This window comes from Delphinus delphis, chromosome 17 (genome assembly GCF_949987515.2).
Source record: "Delphinus delphis chromosome 17, mDelDel1.2, whole genome shotgun sequence".
Lineage (NCBI taxonomy): Eukaryota > Metazoa > Chordata > Mammalia > Artiodactyla > Delphinidae > Delphinus > Delphinus delphis.
Window position 1 is genome coordinate 15264442 of NC_082699.1, and position 10543 is coordinate 15274984.

Below are 10543 nucleotides of genomic sequence, written 5' to 3' on the forward strand. Positions count from 1 at the left end.
ATTCATACACATCTCCATAAACCATAATTTCCAAATAAAGACTATAACAGTCATACTTCTGCCTAATATGATACAATTATCCTGTGTACAGCTGAAAGCACACTAACTCTTTCCCTAAGAAGAAGATCCAAAATCCTTGGGTGATATTCACTCTTCTTGATATCCTGTAACTTTATGATGTAAAGTTAACAATACTTAAATACTATGATATACAGTTAATATATTTATGTTATATGATAAGGGGATAAGGGAGGGAAGAAAACAAAGGTAGACAGATAGATACACACATACAGACAGACACACATGCATACTTATACACATATACATACAAGCATATTCATAATAAAAAAAGCAGAAACACATAACAATTACAGTCCTCATTTCTGTAACTGGTCACATGGTCATAGCTGGTATTGATAACTACATCCAGGCTGGTTGTGGTTCTTTTTTTCTTTCTTTTTTTTTAATTGAGGTATAGTTGATATACAATATTATATGTTTCAGGTATACCACACAGTGATACACAATTTTCAAAGGTTATACTCCATCTCTAGTTATCATAAAATATTGGCTATATTCCCTGTGCTGTACAATATATCCTTGTAGCTTATTTATTTTATACATAGTAGTCTGTACGTCTTCATCCTCTTCCCCCATCTTGCCTCTCCCCACTGGTAACCACTAGTTTTTTCTAAAAATAGGGGACGCTTCAAGAATTTGAGCATCATCCTTGTGCAGGGGCCATGCTAATCTCTGTACTATTCCAATTTTAGTATATGTGCTGCTGAAGCGAGTACTGGTTGCAGTTCTTTACCCAGTAGAGTGACCCCAACCTTCATTCATGAAGCATCTGGGCCATTAATAGACCTGCCTGAATTAGATTGTTGTAGTTTTCCATTGACTTTAATCCAGGGCATGTCACTAAGACAAGCCCTAAGGGATCTCGTGAATTCTAGCTGTACCCTTCCTTACCGCCATTGTTTGTAGCAATCTAATTTCCTCTTGGTAATCAGAATCAATCACCCCAGCCAGTACAGTAATCTCCTTCTTTGCCTGTTAACTCAGAGGCATGGGAAGCCCAATGTGGCCAGGTGGCAGTCTTAACTTCCAGTTCATGGAATCACTGCTGTGTCCCTGGTGGATGCACACCTCCCTTTGAAACTAAGACCTCTAGACCAGCAGAACATAAGGTCACAGGGACAGGAAGCAAAATTTTTGCCAGTGGATCACTAGAGGTAGTAGTGAGTGGTGCCCCTCCCATTTCTACTCCTCGATTCTTGGACCTGGACCCATGAGTCCTGGCTATGAGAGAAACAGCACCACATATTGGATGCCAATTTAGAGCATACACCACCTCCTGGAAAACTTTGCCACAGCACAGCAAGGTATTGCCACCTAGCTGTTTCTATAACTTTGTCTTCAAAAGGCTACTGATTTAAATGGTAATCACATCTAAAACAATACTTTCACAGCAACATCTAGACTGGTGTTTGGCCAGACAGTTGGGCATAATAGCCTAGACCACTTGACCCATAAAATAACTTTCTACTATTCTATCAAACTAACTGCTTTGGGATGGTTGGAGAACATAAAAATCTAAGCGGGTGGACCACTGCCCCAATTCATTTGCCATGAAGTGAGTTCCTTGATCAGAAGCAATGCTGTGTGTAATACCATGATGGTGGATAGGACAGCCTGTTCTGTGGCTACCAGTCCACCTCTTTCCCCAGAGACTCTTGTCATCAACCAATGGTCTCATGAACAATGTAGTCATGGTGGCAACATAGACTTCCATTCACCAAGGCTGACCTGGTTGTGGCCACCACTGAGTGTGCAACCAGCCAGCAGCAGAGACTAACACTGAGTCCCCCAAATGGCACCATTCCCAGGGGATCAGTCAGCTCTCTGGTGGCAGGCTGATTACATTGGATTACTTCCATCATGGGAGGGCAGCGTTTTGTTTTTAATGGAATTGACACTCTGGATAGGGATGTGCTTTCCCTGCATGCAGAACTTCTGTCAAAACTACCATCATCCGTGCTTTGTGACCACCTAGAAGGGTGGGACAGGGAGGGAGGGAGGGAGACGCAAGAGGGAGGGGATATGGGGATATATGTATACGTATAGCTAATTCCCTTTGTTATACAGCAGAAACTAACACAACATTGTAAAGCAATTATACTCCAATAAAGATGTTAAGAAAAAAAATTCACCAAAACAAAACAAAAAAAACTACCATCATGGACTACTTTGCTAAGGAACACTATCTCTTTGCAATATTTTGTAAAAGAATATGCATAGCACTGAAACAGCAGTTACGACAGTCTCACTCAACTTTCTTTTGTGACCAAAAATCTACGACTCTTAACAATGTAGTAGTTTTAATAACCTAAAATGAAAAAACGTCTTACTCATAAACGACTACTGATTATAAACATACTATCAGCAATGAGGTACATCTGTAGTACTAAATTGAGTGCTATATGCAGTATGCTTTCCATCAGTGTATAGAATGGGTTGTCAGTGCCAAGCTGAGAAGTTTTGGATCCCCACAGGAATAATTTCAAGATTTCTTTATAGCATGGTGGAATTCTGTAGGATTTTATAAAGAAAAAGATACCCAGATTTTTTACTGAGCAAATTCTCCCAGTGCATTTGGCTTGATTTCACTGTTGGCTTTCCCTTGATTTTTACTAGGTTTTTCATATGCTAAATTTTAAGTAGGGACATTTTTGCAATTCTTTAAGAAGTTTTATTTTCAGTCTGCTCCCTCCTAAAATAATGTTTTTTAAATGAACCAAAATGATATATTTTATATAGCATATTTTAAACAAATAGTAAACAATTTTTTTGTAATAGCATGTATTTTCCAGTACTGTGCTATTATACATACTACTCTGTTTTCTTTAAATTTGTTGGGGTATTTTTTCTTCCCTTTAATATACCATTAACTTGTGATATTCTTAAATACACTTGAACTCTATTTTGGAATGCTTATGCCGTCTTCATGAGACATTCTTTTGCTTTATTTTTCCTGCTCTTTTCCCTTCCCTACAAATTGTTTCTATTCTACTCTTTGTCTGTCCCATTGGCCCTTTCTCGTATATTTTTATTGCTTATTTACTTTTAATCTAACTCTGTAACTATCTTTTCCTCCAATTCTGAATGATTTAAGCAAAATCTATCAAGATGAGTTTTTCTCTTTTACACCAATGTTTAACCAGTCTTTGTCATTTCAAGGTACCCTCAAATCTGACCTCAATTTCAAACCACTTTCCACTTGCTATTGATACAACTGTGGTGTTCATCTACATTTCACTTATACTTCTAATTAAACAAGAATTATTATATTTTTTAACTTGGTTTAGATATAATGCAATAAAATACATTCTATTAACATGCGTGAGATTCGATTTCAACATATTCCTTGTTCAGAGGAAGCCTGTGCACGTCTCTATCACAGCACAGATGGCACTTCATATTTACTGGAGTACTTTTCTTCCTACTACTAGATTGTAAGCCCCTTGAAAACAAGGAGAGTATGTAAATCTCTAGTGTCTGGCACACTGTAGGTTTTTAATGAATGAAGAACAAATGAATAAACAAATGAATGAGAACTGTTAGCTGTTTAATTTCAGTGGTCTTTTCCAAAACAATACTTCCCCTGCCAGCACCAAATGACACCAAATAAAATTTCTTTCGCGAAGGTCAAATCTTTTCATTTCCCAACTGGACTTATTTTACAACAAAAATATCCTTAGAAAAACACACTCGTTTTAACCTATTCATCCAAGGCAGAAGTTGTCAACCCTGGCTGAAGAAGAAAATCACATACCCATCCCAGTAAAAATAAATTAGGAGCCCCCAGGTGATTCTCAAGTGCAGGCAAGGTTGAGAACGGCTAGTCTAAGATAGAAGTAACTGGTGGCAGGTTCTAAGGTGCAAGGAAAGCAGAAAAATAAGGTCCTAGTGAGTTGTGGCAGAGTTCTTTGTTGGAGGCGGGGTTTGGGGGGGCAGGGAGTTTGAGATGAGCCCAGCTCTTCCTTCAAGAGGCTGGGGGTGGCCGGAGAGAGAAGTATTTTTAAAACTATCTATTGTTTTGAAAAATTAAGAGAAAAGTTTATATGTCGTTTCTAAAGAGGCAAACTTTGAAGAGGAAAGAATTTAAAATTTAAATTTAAAAATGAGGTCAGAGATTCCAACAATTGCTAATAAAAGGGCCCTTTGAGTTTCTTGGGCTTTTTACAAAAATACTGCCCAGGCTCGCAAATACCGCAAGCAGATTGGGTATACAGACGAAGAGAAAAGCATAAAGAAGAATAAATGTTGACATAACAGAACCTGAGAGAAGAAAAACTGTTTTAAAGAATTAGTCATCCCCCAATTTGTGTCTATACTATAATTGCAACAACATATAAACTATATGTGAATATGTTTTATTTTATTTATTTATCTATTTATTTATTTTGGCCACAGCGGCTTGCAGGATCTTAGTTCCCTGACCAGGGACTGAACCTGGGCCCACGGCAGTGAAAGCACCAAGTCCTAACCACTGGACTGCCAGGGAACTCCCAACTATATGTGAATATGGATTGAACAAGAAGAGTGAAGATGTTAGACAACTGGCATGTTTAGGTGTATTGAACTTGAAGCCTGAGGTTCTAGTTCCCACTTTGCTACTAATATGCTGTGTTTCCTTAGGCAGGTATGTTCACTTCTCTGGGGCTCAATTTCCTTACCTGCAAAATGAGGGAGTTGAAAGCTTGAACTAAATCAGTGCTTCTTGCAAGGTTTCTCTAAAAGATTAGCCTGAAGCACCCAGTGTAAGTCCAAATCTTTTCGAAGTCTCCTGTTTTGCCTTAAAAGTTCACATACTGGGATGTGAATTATATCTCAGTAAAACAGTTTTTTTCAAAAAGTTCATGTACTTTTTACTCCTTACTCTTCTTTTTTTTTTCTTTTAAATACAGTTTAGCTTATATTGCATATAAAATTTTATATTCTGCTTTTTTTCACTAAGTATTATATGGTTCACATTTTATATATGTCATTTAAAATGTTACTTTCCTTCTTATAGCTTTCCAATATTCCATCCTATGGTCGTACTATAATGTATTAGCCATCTCCTAATTTGGGATGTTCATATTACAGCACAGTGTGTTTTTGCCAACACACTGCCTTAATCCCGTCTGCTTGGATCCGTGCAAAGGCTGAGATTTCTTCAGTTTCTAATTGAATCCTCTGAAGTGCAGAGATTGTAAAATGAAAAAAAATTTTTCTCGTATTGCTGCCATGTGTTAAGTGGTCTCTTGGTGACGTAAGTTGTAATTCATTCTTTCTTGAGATCTCACTGCCAAGAGGGGGGGAAGAAACTAACATTTACTGAATTCGGAGTCCTTTATAAAGGTTATTACAGGTCATCCACTCAGTGAGGTAATGACTATCCCACTTCATGTAATAATAAGCTGAGACTCAGAGGAACTGGGTGGCTGACTAACAATGTGCAGTACCTGGGTTTAAATGGCATCTGATCTCCCCCAGATCTGTCCCAGGCCATCCTGTTCAGCATACTTTGACCCCACTGCAGCAAGAGAGGGAGCGCATGGCCACCCCTGCCCTTCCCTCAGCTTGCTTTTTATTTTTTTTAATTGAAGTATAGTTGATGTTCAATGTTATATTTGTTTCAGGTGCACAACATAGTGATTTAATATGTTCATAGGTTATATTCCATTTAAAGTTATTATAAAATAACGGCTATATTCCTTGTGTTGCACAATATGTCCTTATTGCTTATTTATTTTATACATAGGAGTTTGTGCCTCTTAATCCCCTCCCCCATCCCGCCCCTCCCCCTTCCTCTCCCCTCCTTGTAACCACTAGTTTGTTCTCTACATCTGTGAGTCTATTTCTGTTTTATCATATACATTCGTTTGTTTTATTTTTTAGATTCCACATATAAGTGATAGCATAGAGCATTTGTCATTCTCCGCCTGACTTATTTCACTGAGCACAGTACCCTCCAGGTCCATCTGCCTTGTCACATCCTTCAGCTTGCCCATTTGCCAATCTCTTTTCTTGCCAGTGCCATGGTTTCTCCTGCAACTAACATTTCATTGTTTGATGAGAGTTCTTTGACGTACAGTAGACAGTTTGTTTTTCAAAGGATAAATAAATGAAGGATTATTTTAATGCTTAGAGCAAGGGTCAGTAAACTTTTTCTGTAAAAGGCCAGATAGTGACTATTCTAGACTTTGTGGAACATACGATCCCATACATATGAGATCATATATGGCAGTCCCAACTACTCAACCCTGCCTTTGTAGTGGAAGAGTAGTCACCCACCTTGCACAACAATGGATGTGGCTGTGTTCCAATGAAACGCTATTTAGGGGACTTCCCTGGTGGCGCAGTGGTTAAGAATCCGCCTGCCAATGCAGGGGACACGGGTTCGAGCCCTGGTCCGGGAAGATCCCACATGCCGCGGAGCAACTAAGCCCGTGTGCCACAACTACTGAGTCTGTGCTCTAGAGCCCGCGAGCCACAGCTACTGAGCCCGTGTGTCACAACTACTGAAGCCCACGTGCCTAGAGCCTGTGCTCCGCAACAAGAGAAGCCACCGCAATGAGGAGCCCGCGGACCGCAGCAAAGAGTAGTCCCTGCTTGCCCCAACTACAGAAAGCCCACGCACAGTAACAAAGACCCAACACAGACAAAAATAAATAAATAAATTTATTTTTAAAAAAACACGTTATTTAGGGACACTGAAATTTGAATTTCACATAATGTTCATTTCTCTCAAAATTATTCTTTTTGGGTTTTTTTCATCCATTTAAAAATGTACAAATCATTCCTAGCTCATGGGCAGTTTAAAAAAAAAAAAAAGCCTTGTGGGCCAGTTTGCCAACCTCCCTCCCCCAATATGGGCCTGTTATTCATACATAAGGCTTGCTGTGGTCGCAGCGCTAGGAGGGAGAGTGATGGGTAGATGTGGGGTCACGTCCACTTGCTCCATTAAGACAATTCTTTTTCTAGCCGCTCACGCAGCATGCGAGATCTTAGTTCCCGGACCAGGGATCAAACCTGGGCCCCCGCAGTGAAAGCACCAAATTCTAACAACTGGACTGCCAGGAATTCCTAACTGGGTGGTGTCTTTTTTGGTTTGTTTGTTTTATAATAAACAATGGTTGGTAAGTGGTCTACGTGCTAATTTTATTTGTTATTTGATCGATTGTAAATATCTGGGAGAATTAGAATCAGGCCATAAATATATATATATATATATTATTTATTTATTTATTGATTTTTGGCTGCATAGGGTTTTCGTTGCTGCCTGTGGGCTTTCTCTAGGTGCGGTGAGCGGGGTCTACTCTTCGTTGCAGTGCACAGGCTTCTCATTGTGGTGGCTTCTCTTGTGTGGAGCACAGGCTCTAGGCATGTGGGCTCAGTAGTTGTGGCTCGCGGGCTCTAGAGCGCAGGCTCAGTAGCTGTGGCCCACAGGCTTAGTTGCTCCGCAGCATGTGGGATCTTCCAGGACCAGGGCTCGAACCCATGTCCCCTGCATTGGCAGGCGGATTCTTAACCACTGTGCCTCCAGGGAAGTCCTGGGTGATATCTTTAACTCAGGAAACAATGGAGAGGTTGCACGGGGAGAGGTGGGGGAAGGGTGGAAAAATATGAGGAGTTAAACCCAATACCCTCCCCCAGGGCTGTGCCAGCCCTGAGGGCAGTCGCTCCACCATAGCCAAGCTCTGGCCTGGTGATGCCTTCAGTCTAGGGGATTTGTGTGTCACTCCGACCTACAGCATTTCTCCAAGGACTGCCTGCTCCCTAGCCTAAATCTGGATCCACAACTCATCTGCTCTTCCAAGCAACAGGCCCAAGGCACAGTCAGAGGAAGGAATAAGAATGGAGCTGAATTTTCCAGAATTATCTGGGCCACTGTCTCCATTTCCCTGAGCTCTTCAGGTATATTTTTCATGGAATAAATCCAGGCAGAGAAAAAAATTAGATACCAAGTACACAGCAAAACCTCTTCTCTGTCTGTAATTGGATAATTTGGGCTTTCTGAGCTGAAAAAAGAGATGACCTAATACTTCCTACTGGGAAATAACAGGTTTGGGAAATAGACAGGTACTTCTCATCTTATTGCAACTGATAAGCTGACCTAAGATGCTCTTAAAAGTACCGAACATATGTCAGAGCAAGCCCAAGGTATAAATCATATAACACAATTGCGATGACCAATAAAAGCATTCATACTAAAAGAAAACTAATCAGAAAAAAATCAATGGCTTTTAAACAGAACTGTAAGATTAACAGAGAAAGAGAAGATATTATGTTTTATTATGTATGATTTTTATAAGGTATTCATATAGTTACATGAAATCATACTTGATAAACCAATTCAAATCGACTTAGTTATGGGCACTAGTAAATAAACTTAGAACTGGCTAATGTAAAGCTACAATACTCTGGGACTTCCCTGAGGGTCCAGTGGTTAAGACTCCGAGCTTTCACTGCAGGGGATCCCTGGTTGGGGAACTAAGATCCCGCATGCTGTGTGGCAAAAAATATATATATATAAAATAAAAACAATTAAAAAAATTTTTTAAAAAGCAACTATACACCAATAAAAATAATTTAAAAAAAAAACTGGCTAAAAGGCCAGCAGATAATATGGTCTTGCTTCAAGTTGATGATATGCAGTGTGTGAACTCTCCAAAACCCAGCGTGCTGGAAACTGGAAAGCTTCAGTGTGCAGCTCTTTTATCTACCCAGTTATTATTATTTGATACAAATTCCTGGAGGGCATGTCCATGACTGTGCATGTGTTTGTCTTTTCATTTCTTGTGCCTAGTCATGTGCCTGGCATGTCATAAGCTCCCTAAATACAACTGGAATGAACGATGAATGAATATGGTCATGAGGATGAGACACTTCAAAATTCTGAATTGGTTTTTAAACCATTAAAGAAAGCCTAAATTACTTTCAGTGTGTCTTGTATTCTAATTATTTGACTATTGCTAATCTGATATCATGTCAAATGGAAAATTCTCAGTTAAATGTGATACTCTTATTTTCCCACCAAACTGAAAATAGAGCTTATTGGCATGTTATTAGATAGCAGATCCAGTGTTAATATTTTTATAGGTGGCTTTGAAAGTAATAAATACATTCAGTTTTCAGAGTTTAAGGCTCTAGAGCGCAGGCTCAGTAGTTGTGGCTCACGGGCTCAGTAGTTGTGGCTCGCGGGCTCTAGAGCACAGGCTCGGTAGCTGTGGCGCACGGGCTTAGTTGCTCCGCGGCATGTGGCATCTTCCCGGACCAAGGCTCAAACCCGTGTCCCCTGCATTGGCAGGTGGATTCTTAACCACTGTGCCACCAGGTAGTCTTTTTTTATAGCTTTATTAGCGATATTGACATACAAGAAAACACATGTGATTAAAGTGTACAATTCAATAAGCTGTGACGTGTATAACCTTGAAACCACCTCCTCGATGAAGACTGAACAGATCTTTCACCTCCAAAAGTTTCCTTGTGCCCCTTGGTAATTCCTCCTTCAGCTTCCTCCCCAGCCACCGTCTTTCCTCCAGACAACCACTGATTTGCTTGCTGTCATGGTAGGTTAGTCCGTTTCCACCAGCAATTTTTCCCAGGACCCCAGTAGATTTTCCCTCGTATAAAATGGTATAGCATGGTCAGCCGCCCTTATCCGCAGGTCCTGCATCCATGCATACCTAGGGCTGACTGCACTTTTAATAATCTATAACTGAAAATCCTTTTCACTCAATTTAAAAAAAAGAAAAAAGATTTGTTTCCCAACTGGAAGAAACAAGTAATAATGCCAGAGTGAGGTGGATGATACACAGGTCATTAGAAAGCACTCTTAACTGAGTAATGATTTTGCAAATTATTTTTCATATTCCAAAGCCTAATGCTAATTGGATTAAAGAGTCAAGAATCCAGGAAATTAAGTAAAAGAGGAGGTATGTTGATTTTAATAAATAGTTTTTTTTTCTCCTGTCTCATCTGTCTGCTTATTTCTAATTAATAAATGGATTTTCAAAACCTGGCCAAAAATGGAGATCTCCAATGACAAATGTTCAAATAAATTGTATGTTTCTTTTAAAAAAAAAACAAAAAAACAGCTATATATTGGAGTTCTGTGTCAATAATAAAACAAAGTGAATTGTGGAAATAACATTAAAACACCACCTAAACTCTCTCTTATTAAAATACAAGTTTATTCTAACCTATTATGACCACATGTCAAAATTATGTTTGCATACAAGTAAAGACTGGGTGAGGATGCTAAATACTATAGCAGTTCAATTTTGGTGGTTTGTAGACTTTTGTGTATATTTTGCATTTTGTTTTTAATTAAATAAATATTTTTGTAACGAATGTGTAATAAATAATTTATTTCTATCCCTTTCCAATTTACATTATTCAGTTGAACTTGAAGGTATGCTTCCGTATTTTGCATGTTTTTGAAAGATGTGATATCTCAAATAAACTCAACACTTAATTTTATAAACAACAC

The 10543-nt window shown here is 39.1% G+C and overlaps 1 non-coding gene across 1 annotated transcript; it reads right to left on the reverse strand.

Annotated features, from left to right (window-relative positions):
- Positions 1-693: 693 nt before the first annotated feature.
- LOC132413429 (U6 spliceosomal RNA) lies at positions 694-797 on the reverse strand. Its single transcript, XR_009516727.1, has one exon. It is a non-coding gene; the product is annotated as a U6 spliceosomal RNA (small nuclear RNA).
- Between the last annotated feature and the right edge of the window lie 9746 nt (positions 798-10543).